At 45.2% G+C, this 12,024-nt stretch overlaps 1 protein-coding gene across 2 annotated transcripts in view; it reads left to right on the plus strand.

Annotated features, from left to right (window-relative positions):
• The first annotated feature begins 1,296 nt into the window (after positions 1–1,296).
• ZDBF2 (zinc finger DBF-type containing 2) overlaps positions 1,297–12,024 on the plus strand; it is a 32,481-nt gene continuing 21,753 nt past the window's right edge. For both annotated transcript variants that reach the window (XM_066576088.1, XM_066576089.1), the window contains exons 1-2: positions 1,297–1,400; positions 10,153–10,254. The gene's annotated coding sequence lies outside the window, so the exon portion shown is untranslated. The remainder of the gene's footprint in view (positions 1,401–10,152; positions 10,255–12,024) is intronic.

Genomic DNA, 12,024 nt, shown 5'->3' on the forward strand with positions numbered 1-12,024 from the left:
CCATATTAGCATAAAAAAAATTTAAGAAAAAAGGACATGCCACATATTTGGTATTGATGCGTCCGTAACGACACGTACAATAAATTGAACACGCGTTTTATGCTGCACAGCAAAAAGCGTTAAAAAAAAGTTAAAAAAACAAGGCAAAATGCTAATTTTGTAACATTTTGCCTCCCAAAAAATGCAATAAAAGTGATCTAAAAAAACGTGTGTACCCCAAAATGGTATCAATAAAAACTACAGCTCATCTCACAAAAAAATAAGCCCTCACAGAGCTCCGCCCATGGAAAAATAAAAAAGTTATAGGACTTTGAATGCAGCGATTTAGAAAAAAATAATAATTTCCAAAAAAAGGGTTTTTATTGTGGAAAAGTGGAAAAACCTAGAAAAAAATATAAGAATTTTGGTATCATTATAACCGTACCGACCCGCAGAACAAAATGTGTTGTATCATTTATGCTGCATAATTAACCCTTTAAAAAAGAAAAATCTATGGCAGCATTGATGCGTTTTCTCTCCTGGTTATCAAAGTTTTACAATATAGTCTATGTACCCAAAAATGGTACCAATAAAAACTACAGTTCACCACACAAAAAACAAGCCCTTATACGGCCGCGTCGATGGAAAAATAAAAAAGTTATGACTTTTGAAAAATGGAGATGAAAAAATACCAAAAATCGTTTGGTCCTCAACGCCAAAATAGGCCGTGTCATTAAGGGGTTAAACTAAGGCCTCCCTCACACAGGGCATCTGCAAAAAGCTGTGTTTTCAGCACAACTGAAAACGCTGCCCATTTATTTCAATGGGAGACTCAGCTGAGAACACCCACAGATAGAACAGGCAGCGCTTTCAGCCCCGTGTGAGCAGCCCCATTGAAATGAATGGGAGCCTTGTACAGCGTTTAGAACAGGACTGAAAACGCCCCGTGTGAGGACGGCCTAATAGTCTATTTCAATGGCGGAGAGCATTGGTGTGTTTTCAGCTTTTTTGGGGCATGCAAAAAGTACAGCAAAAAATGTGCAAATACACAACTATTCAGTAAAACAGCGTAAATGTGGGCGTAAATACACATACGCCCCAGTCTTACTGCTTCTTGTCCCCACTGCTGTGTGGCACCTCTCTAGCGGTGACAGGGAGCCGAGTGAGCTGACCACCATCCCTACACAGCGCGCATAACACTACAAAGCCCGCGCTTTTGCCGTTGGCGCATGCGCACCTTCGCCCAGTTACGGGAGGACTGATGAGTTCCGTTCTATCCAGCGCCGCTACTCGATGGTTTCTGTCGTTCTCAGGAAGTGGAAATGTGCGACCCCGGAAAGAAATGGAACCCTGGGAGAAGTAGTAGGAGAGAGGCCTGGACGCTCGGTGCGGCGGGAGCGGCGCTGGTCCCATTACTGAGGGTGAGACAGAGATATCCGCCCATGTCTGACAGGAAGCCATTGATTACTAACAGACGGCGGTACCGGCGGCGGCGCTGCTGCTCCGTGTGTAGACTGCCGCGGCCCGACAGGAGCAGCTTTCACAATAGTCCACATTAGAGCTCGCAGATACAAGTGGGTGCACGTGTGTAGCCGCCCCCACGGCGGGAAGCTCGAGTCTTCACAAACTTGCTTAACTTTGTTTCCCCCCATCAGACAGTCCGCAGTGCGGCTGCAGGATGAGCCCCTCAGTGCTGGGTGGGGAGAAGTGCTAAGAGTGCATCCTGAAAGCGCTCTCATTCTGCACGCCGGTGCAGTAATCGTGCACTGTTAACCCCTTAGTGATGTGGGCTTTTTTTTCCCCCCTCCCATTTTTAGTTTTCTCCTTGCCACTTTCAAAAAAATCATAACTTTTTTTTCCCCGTTTCAGTAGAGGCAGCGGAGGGCTTGTTTTTTGCAGGATGAATGGTATTTTTCAATGGCGCTGTTGACTGGACCATGTAATGTACTGGAAAACTTTTTAAAACTTCTAAGCGGAATTAAAAAAACAAACAAACCTGCAGTTCTGCTAACTTTGGGTGAACTTGTTTTTATGGCGTACACACTGCAGCAGGAACGACCACTTTATTCTGCCGGTCAGTACGACTGCAACTACCCAATTTAAATTTTTTTTTTTGTTTTTTTTTTCTACTAGTTTTTAAAAAAAAAAATTCTGACAGTCAACTTTTTTTTCATTGACATAGTTGTGTGAGCACCTGTGTCTTTTTTGCAGGACATCCTGTAGTTTTTATTGACTGTTTTTGAGTACATATGACTTTTTGTGGCTGCTTTTTATTGCATTTTTTGCAGACAGGGTGACCAAAATAGTGCAGTGCTGGCGTTGTGTATTTTATTTTTTTACACGGTGCTCATAATGTGAGATAAATAATGCATTCATTTCATAGATCGGACTTTCACGGATTTGGCGATGCCAAATATTTTTTATTTTGATCATACCATAGTGTTGCATTAAACTGTATTCTGATATGCAGTTTACCTGCGATCATTCATGGTTAGCCCTACGGGCCTTCAGAAAGCCAACCAAACAGCACCTAGCGATCTCATTGCGCGGGAGTGATTTTTGGGACCCTTTAGCACCGATCAGGGCGTTTAATCCTTTCCAATCCAATTTTGGATTCAGGGTTTCCCTAAAAGGCTTTCTCTTTTTGCTGTTATACAACGGTGCCATCTGCTGGCTAAAGCCAGTGTGTGTGCGTCAGAGAGGCTCCAACAGCGGAATGGCTGTAATAGACGGTAAGAATACCCTGTCGGATGTCCTCTTGACACTGGAGCTGTACAAGCTTCAATCAGAATGTAGGAAGACATCAGACGGTGGATTGGAAAGCGGTAAAGGGTTAACATCCACAATCGGTGTGAACTCTGAACATGGCTGTTGCGGGTAGGTGTCAGCTGTCAGACAGCCGGTACCTACGGTGTATGGAGCGGGATCGGCTCCCGACTCCATTCTATACAAATGCATCCCCCTCTGATGTAACTATATGTCCTGGGGCTTTAGGGTCTAGGCCTGAATTTCCTACGTGGAATTTTTTTTTTTTTTTACTACTTCAGTATGGAAAAAGAAAATAGTTTTGTGTTTTTTTTTTTTCCTTTTTTTAGTCAGTTGATTAAGTGCTATAGTTTTCCGTAAAGTCGCCATTAAAAGGTTTCCTATTTGTAAGAATATCATTTTTTTTTCTTTCTTCGATTTACAACACTTTTTGCATGGTGTCAGCGCTGCCGCCATATTGGAAGCCTATATTTGGATATTGTGAATTTCCGATATCTGTGTTTCGGCTCCTCTTGTTTCCTTCTCCTGACCCCACAGTGTAAATTGTCCCATATTTCTGTTCCCAGTCGTCCTGCTGCACCCAGTGATGCTGTTCTGCGGATGCGTCCTCTGCTAACATTAGTGTCTGTAGCCTTGGGTGAGATTGCCTTGAAGCCCTATCTGGTGGGCTTGTGATGGGACATATATCTGAATAATGCTCATCCATGATAGTTTTCCTTCTGGGGTCTCAATCCATTGTTGTAGCTACCAGAAAGCCGCTAGCAGCCACCTCTGTTTATTGGGGCGGCAGCCAGGGGGTGTGTGGGGTGCTGCCAGCTGGACTGCCCGCAGCTCATAGGAGAATGGTAAAGCTCTATCTAGTTATAAGTGACTCCCGTTGGCACGGACTTCCTCCTAAGGCTTCTGTTCTGTAATTGTATGGTATTTATATGCTCCTGTATCAGCAGAGTTTCTTTTCAGCAATTTGTGAATTTTCTATTGGAAAAAATAAAAACAAAAATAAAAAAAAAATATTATAGCAAATGTGTCTTTTTTTTTCCAAATTTTGTCTTGAGAATCGACTCTTCTTTTTCTCCTTTTGCAAGCAGACTGTCTGCCAAGTAGAGACAGCTGTGTGACTCTCCTGACGCTTATGTCAGGAGTGATACAATGAGGCACATGCTTCCAACAGGAGTGGTAACTACTCATACAATTAGAGCCGGGAGGACAGGATGTTCCTGGTAGTATGTCCTTGCACATCTGTATGGGAGCGGAGGCCAACAGCATCCTTCTAGTGAGGCGTGGCTGCAGATTTTATAGGACAGCTATTGTCCCAGCTTTTATATTCTCTTTTCTGGGTGCCAGTTATCTAGGGGTTGACATATCCGGTGCTAGCAGACTTCACCCCCACACCTCTTTCCTCAGTCCTTCGAGCACATATAAAAGCGGTTGTCCATTTACTGGATGGCATCCCCTGCCTATAAAGCCTACTGTGCTAAAATAACATAAGGAGCTGTACTTGGCCTCTGCCGCCACGACCCAACGCTGCAGCCCCGCCATGGTTCTGTTGTGGCAGATGATATCATCCAAAGTCACCTGTCTGCTGCAGCGTCACTGTTCCAAACTTCTGGCATCATGGCACTCGGGGTGTGAGCGCTGATGCAGGAGAACAGGCGGTGATTCTGTCAGTCAGGTAAACTTACGATGACTACTACAAACCTCGTGCCCACGGCGGGACTGCATCTTGGCAGCAGAGGATGGGCAAGTACAGCTCCTTTTGTAATGTTAGCACAGTGGGCCCCATAAGGCGAAGTTTCTCCAGTAACCAGACAACCCCTTTAAAGAAGTTGTCTAGCTTTTGTACAAAGGTTAAGTTCACACTAGCTGTTTTGTTTCCATCTGGTTATTCCATTGTGGGAACAGGTAAGGCCTCATGCCCAAAGCTGGGTCGGATTCCACCTGCGAAATCCCACAGTGGTATCAGACCCAGAGACCCAATACTCACCTGTCCCCGCACAAATTAGAACATGCTGCGGTTCTCCCCCGTGAGTGGAAAATCACAGCTGATTTCCACTCGTTGGCAGGGGAGAATTGTTTTACACAGCATGTCTATGGACAAACATTGCTGCGGAGATCGTGGCGGATGTCAGACCGCAGTTTCCACAGCAATAATCCGATTGGAAAGAAAATGCTGTTTTTGTGCCCTTAGACGTGCACTGAAACTGATGGCATTATGTGTCAACCTGTTTGTCACTGTTTAGTTGCTATTCTGTTTTTCAAACTGAAGCTAAATCATGGACTGTTGCGCTTTTGTTTTCAGTTTGTGGAACTAAACCTACATGGATTGCAACATTTTGTTTTTTAACATTGCTGTCAGTGGAGAACAGAAATCAATGGAAAGCTACCCGGTTGTTTCATTTCCAATTTCACCGGAGCAGCTAGGCGAAAACAAAAAATGTGTGAACTAGGCTCAGTGTAAAATAATGAAAAAAATGTAAATTCTGCAGTTTATGTTCAATTTCTCATTTGAAAAAATGTCTGCTTGCTGTCAGCAAATGGCAGCATCCAGTCTGGTGCTGCGGAGTGAAAATTGGTGAGGAATTTAAACACAAAGTTTATTAGAAAGTTTGCAAGCTTTTAACTTTTCAGTGACTAGCAGCCCCCGTATAAGAGCTTTAACTAGAGGCTCATGTTAAATACCTGGAATGGGTTCAAAAGTGCTCTGTAAGGCCTCGTTCACACGAGCGACAAAGTCACACGATCTTGTTGCGTTGCTGCAATGCTACAAATCGCATGTATGTGAAGCCCATGCAATGTTTTGTAGCATGCGACAACCCGACACAAAAACTTCGCTGGTCCGACAATATGCCAACGACTCGTGAGGTTTTGTAGCCCATGTTTCCCTATGGAATCTTCCTCTTTGTTGCATCGCACGAAAACACGATTTTTGTGCAATGCAGCTTTGAAAGTAGGAAATCCTACTGTCTAAGCCCTAGCTGTAGGGGGAAAAAAAACTGTATACATCACCTCAGAAGCGCTTTCAGCCTGGGCGCATCTTCCCCCTGGAACTATTCTTCATCTCTTCTGACTGGGATTGAAAAATCCCCGCCTCCTGGAAGCGCTGCCTCTGATTAGCTGACGTTTAGCCAATCACAGCCAGTGCTCGATGAACCAATCACAGTCATTCATAGAGTGCTGGCTGTGATTAGCTAAGTGTCAGCCAGCACTTCCAGGAGGCGGGGATTTTTGAATCCCTGGCCAGAAGAGATGATGAAGACCAGTGCAGGGGCTAGGACAGCGCTTCTAGGTGATATACTTTTTTTCACTCCAGTCAACCTGCCGTCACTGCGGATGGGAGAAGTGACCCCCACATTGGCAAGAAGGGGGACCCAGGTTGCCTATTCTCTGGATCGGTGGTCATTGGAGTATATTTACACACAACTGATTTACTGTGGGTTTTGGTAGATTTTGCTGCGGATCTGCTGCAGTTTTCACCCTTCCAATTGAATTCAAATTTTTGCAGGTCTGCACCAAAATCCACAGCAAATCCACAGCGTTTTTACTGCGTGTATATATGTATAGTTGGTGTGGTTTTATTTGCGTGTGTATTCACTGCACTCATTACACAACTTTTTTTTTATTTTTTAAAAAGGCCAATTGATGTCACAATTTTTTTTTCAGCCACAAAAGCAGTGAATACGCAAGCAACTGTGGATTTACTACATTATTACGTGATCCCATAGACTTTAATGGATGATTTTAAGATATGGACCAAAATAGGACGTGCTGCAAATTTTTTAATTTTTTTGCACACACAAAATACGCTCAACTGAATAACCCAATGCAGTTCAATAATGTCCACGCTGTTCACATATGCCTGTGTGAAGGCACTTACAATTCTGTCCTTTTTTCCCCACTCCTAGTTTTGACTTGCAAATAGTGATGTCCTGAAAATACAGATCAAATCACATCCTTGTGAATGAGGCTTTATAGTGCATTTAAAGATGATTGACAAAAACAGCAGGAGGACACCTACCCTAATCATGGAGAGAACATACAAACATCATGCCCTGGATGGTAATCAGTCTCATGGGCATATTCATTACCTGTCAGATTCATCAATTTATCAAAACTCTAAGGCTTCATGCACACGGGCGGAGTCGCATTCAGCACACGGGAGCCTTCAGCGGAATCCAACTCTGTGCCCAGCCGGCATACGTGCGTACCTGTATGTTCGTCGTCTTTGCTGTACTGCAGATGGTACACATGGCTCACCGTCGGACATGTGCAGTGCAATTTTTTATTTTTTGCTGCAGAATCCATGGCCTGTCCACAATAACAATTGCGGACAGGCCATGGGTCAGACAGCTTCTATTGACTTCAATGGAACCCGTCTGTGCGGATTCCATACTGAAATAGAGCATGCTTTGATTTCCCCCCCCCCCCTCCTCTCTCCTACATGAGCAGAAATCGCAATTGATTTCCACCCGTGTGCAGGCAGAATCCCTTTTGCATTGCATGCTGTGGACAGTATTTGTAGCGGAATCCACAGGCGGTTACCCACTCCCGATTCCGCAATTTGAATCCACCTGTGTGCATTCACCCTTAAAGTGACTAAGTTCTGTCCGTGACGAGGTGCAAGTGAATATATTACCTCTAGTTGTTCTGCTCTGTTGCCTCTCCGATCCACCAGTTGCAAGCCCTGTTTTCAGTCGACCAAGATGGCTGCAGCAATTTTCTAATTGCCTAACATGCACTGCTCTGATTGGCCAGTACGGATCACACGAATTCTTCTGGCTATTTGGAAAGCGGGCATAGTGATAAGTAGTCTAACACTAACAATGCTCTGTGGGGGATTATATAGCCTGAAGATTATCAGCTATCTTGGATGGCCAAAAACGTGTCCAGAACTGGCCAATCAGAGGAACCACAGAGAACAATAACAGTAGGTAATATATCCACCCCCCATCCCATTCTACTCCGGTCCTAGGAGACAACTTTGTCCTGAAAGCGAGGGACTCCATATAGCCCCATATAGCTCTTATATAGCTGTCTACAGTGGTTGGAAGGAGACCAAAACTGCCGAAGGAGCAGAAGTGCTCCGAGGGTGATAGTGTAGGAACCACATGGTCAGATCTCTTCCTCGGTGTGAATCCCTGTCAGATGTAGCCCACAGGAACGGTGCTGCTTCCATATGTTCTGTGAGTGCTCCTTGTGGTTACAAGGTTCTAGCCCTGCTTCTGGTTTATATTCTTATTTCCTTTATTTCACTACTTTTTGAGTAATATCAGCCGGTGCCAAGTGGGGGGTCATTCTCCTTTATTACTTCCATGTGCGCAAAAAGGATATGTGAGTAGGTGTTCTCCAAAGCAGACAATCCCTTTTAGACCAGAAGCAAACCGTTTTTGCCACTCCTATTCTACTACTGCCGGCTCCATGCCCCCATATATAGTCTTAGGAATAAAGTGCAGGGCCACACGCTCAAAATATTTGTTTGCATAACTAAGAATTAAACTCTTAAAAGTCTTAAGGTGTTGTATGTTAAAAACATGGCCAGAATGTTAAGTGGTTAGTAATGTGCTGCCACCATAGTTCAACTAAATCCAGGACCATCGTTTTCTGCATCTAAGTGGTATTTTAGTAAATATTCTGCCTCACCGGGAAAACGCCACGCCACAAAAAAATGCTCGAAATAAGCCAAAACTCATCACTGGGGGAAGTGCTGAACAATGATTTTAATTTTTTAAAAAATTCCTGTGCCTGATAAACAGTAAGACCAGTAAGAAGTGGGGCTGCCATACTGCCTGATACAGTCATTAACATGATGGGACCTCGAATACGGTTGTGGGGTGATGCTGACCATGTGGTATTCACCGTAGTCTAGAGATCATCTTCATTAGCGTTTGCTCCAAGTCCAGTCGTGTCTCACAGAGTCCAATGCTGGCCAAGGAATCCACTGAACAACGTGCAAAATCTGACTACTGCTGTTCTCTGTGTTATCCTGCTGGAAAACACTGTTTAGCATGCCCCGAAGATATCGTCGTGCGACTGACTGCAGCATCTCAACATGTGCCTTCAACGTGCCCCTGATGCGTAATATAGGTGATCGTCAGTGAGACCCCCACCGATCAGCGAATTATCCCCTATCCTTTAGACAGGGGATACTTTGTAAATCTGGTACAACCCCTTTAATGTGAGTTACCACCTGTCCAATATATGGCATACATGGACTCTGCTGTTCTCATCTGCGACAACATACAAGAACAGGACTTGCAGCGATTTCTTTAACATGGCCCATCAGTTCGTGTGAAAGAGTGTCCATGCGAATAGCCTCAAAGTCTATAGGCAGTATATGGTCAAAATCTATGGACTATCAAATGGGACCCAAGGCCTCTTTCACATGGCCATTGGTGTTTCGATGTGCACTCCCTGGCGCCGTAAAAACGCGTGAACGGGCGCACAAATCTTGCACAGGCCTTGCGCGTATACGCCGAGGCCTCAATGTCGTTGCCTCCCCTCACCGGCTCAGTTCCTCTCTCCTTCCCTCCGGATGCTTGCAATGGGAGTGGGCGGGACGGGGGCAGAGCTAAGCCCCCTCCTATCGCAAACAGCTGGAGGTGAGTAGAGAGGAGGAGAAAAGGGGGGAGGAGTTCAGCAGTCACGCTGCTAAACTCCCTCCCTTCTTTGGCCGCTGTCATTGGCTCCCATAGGAGCCCATGCAGCAGACGACGTATTCCGGCCAGAAAGATAGTTCCAGGACTATCTTTTTGGCCCGGTTATGCGCTTTTAACCCCCCCCCCCAGGAATACGGCCATTTGATCTGATGCATTGGAATCCAATGCATCAGATTGTAGCGTATATCGGCCGGCCGTGAAAACAGTGTCCGATATACACTTGTGTGAAAGAACTCTAAGGCTGTATTCACGTGGACAATTATTCCGTGTGTGTTATTTCCGAGATGGACAGAACTCGCACAGAAAAAGAACAAATTCGCTTGAATGCGTTCATTCAAGTGGGATTTTTCACTCGGACCGACAGTTTGATAAATCGCTGCACGTCCTATCGTTATCTGACGCACGGATGAGATTAGGACATACAAAGGTGCAGTGCCATGTACATCAGGAGCACATGGATGGGGTGTCTGCTGCGAGTTGTACCCGAGAGGGTCAGGCACAACGCACTCGAAGCTGTATGATTACGGACTTGAATGAAGAAAGTCTTCCCTTCTACCCTTAGGTGAATGCAGCACGATAAGCTTCATGCAGACATCTCCAAAACAGGAGATGAACAGATGTGGTGTGAACCCAAGCGAACCAATGTGTTTGTCACCTATTTCACTTTTTGTAAAAGCAATCGTCTTTAGTTCAGATTGGTTTTGACACTGAAAGCTAAAACGGGGTATCCCCATCTTCCTTTTCTGTGTCACAGATGTCCTTCAGAGATGATAGTGGCTGACGTGTTCGATGTGCCTGGAATTCCCTTCCACTAGGGACTGAAAAACAAGACAAGTCGAGAACCAACCGTTAAAAGGTAAGTGCTAGATGTGCTGCTCTACTACATATGTGAACGGCACATGATGGTATAACTAGTGTAACAGTAGCTGCCAGAACATTCATCTGACACATTTATAGGATTATTGTCACAAACTCTGACAATCTGAGTTTTAGCTGTCCAGCACTGCTCCCGGCAACACGACCTACAGGGAACTGCAGGACAACTTCATTCAAGTGGTCTAAAGCCACTTTGTAGGGGACACAGCGCTAAACGGCAATGCATTGTTGGGACAGTCCTGCCAGTGAGACCACCATTGATCACAAAGTGATGATATGTCCCAGCACAATGTAATCCCTTTGTGTGATAGGATTGACTCTTTAACCCCTTAAAGCCACAGGCGTGGTGGTAGTTAACGCAACAGGATGTAAACCTATGTCCTATAGATGATGCAGGTTTAAAAGAGAGCCTGGGCCCTCCCGCAGCTGAGGCCGGCTGCAATAGTGGGGATCAACTAGAACACTGATCTCCTCTCCTTATTTTTGGCAGAATTCGTTCTCTCTCCCTGCCCTCCCCAAAAAATTAATAAACGGTTTACAATACATTATATGTACCAAAAAATGTTACCAATGAAAACTACAGTTTGCCACGCAAAACACAAGCCCTCATACGGCCATGTCGACAGAAAAATAAAAAAGTTATGGCTTTTAAAAAGCGGAGATGAAAATTGCCCCAAAAATTCTAGCATCCTTAAGGCTAAAATAGGCCAAGTCCTTAAAGGGGTTGTGACACAAATAATTTTTTTATGCTTTAGCAGCCATTGTTCCCTGGTCTGCCTAATGGACCCAGGGAACCCATGGGTTAATGGCTGCTAAAGCATAAAAATCTTATACTTACCTTGTCTTCTGTTGTTGTTGACATCGGGGGGTCATCTCCCGGCAGCATATTAGCACTTTCTGCTTAGGTTAAGCAGCCTGACTAGAGCCACCTGATTGGTGCAGGCTGTGCAGTCACGTGGTGCCGAAGAGCCAATCAGGTGGCTCTAATCAGCAGCGCTGCTTAACCTAAGCAGAAAGTGCTAGTATGCCTCCCGGCGGGCAGTCTTCTTCCTCCAGCAGCCGCGCCGCTGCGGGATCGCGCGCATGCGCAGCGGAGAGGTGCCCTCTGACAGGAGTCAGGACGGGTCGCGTCTCCACTGCGCATGCTCAGCACTCCGGAGTTCAGCAGGACGGACGGGCCGCCCACAGCAAGCACTGTGCGCCGTCCGTTCACCTCGGAAGTGCCTGACGGACGGACCAGAGCAGGAAGCGGTCTTTTTGACCGCTCCTGCTCTGCTTTAAAGGCACAGAAGAAGATGCCGGCTGGAGGGGACATGCCTGGCGATCGGGCCAGGCCAGGCAAGGTGAGTACAATTTTTTTTTTTTCATGTCAGAACCCCTTTAAGGGGTTAACAATCATCTATATTTATATATCCTTTCATTTGAACAACCATTACATGAGTTTCTAAACCTATGTTTGCTATGATCTTACCCATGAAAATTAAAGGGATCGTTGCATTCTCCCAATCCTCCCTCGATATTCATCAATGTCAAGAAAGGATATCTACTACGGTACATATTTGTAGCCCCGTGTCCTTTGAGAAAGAGATTTCTGCGGCACACTATTCAGCTATATCTGTAATTGTAATTTTAAGACATGTAGCAAGTGATAGTTTTAGCTTTGATTGGAATCTGAGAGAGATCCTAATTGAAGAATGTGATCACACTGGTGGTTTATAAACCCCGCCTCCAGCAAGCGATGGCCTTGATT

The sequence above is a fragment of the Eleutherodactylus coqui genome, chromosome 8 (assembly GCF_035609145.1).
Source record: "Eleutherodactylus coqui strain aEleCoq1 chromosome 8, aEleCoq1.hap1, whole genome shotgun sequence".
Classification (NCBI taxonomy): Eukaryota; Metazoa; Chordata; class Amphibia; order Anura; family Eleutherodactylidae; genus Eleutherodactylus; species Eleutherodactylus coqui.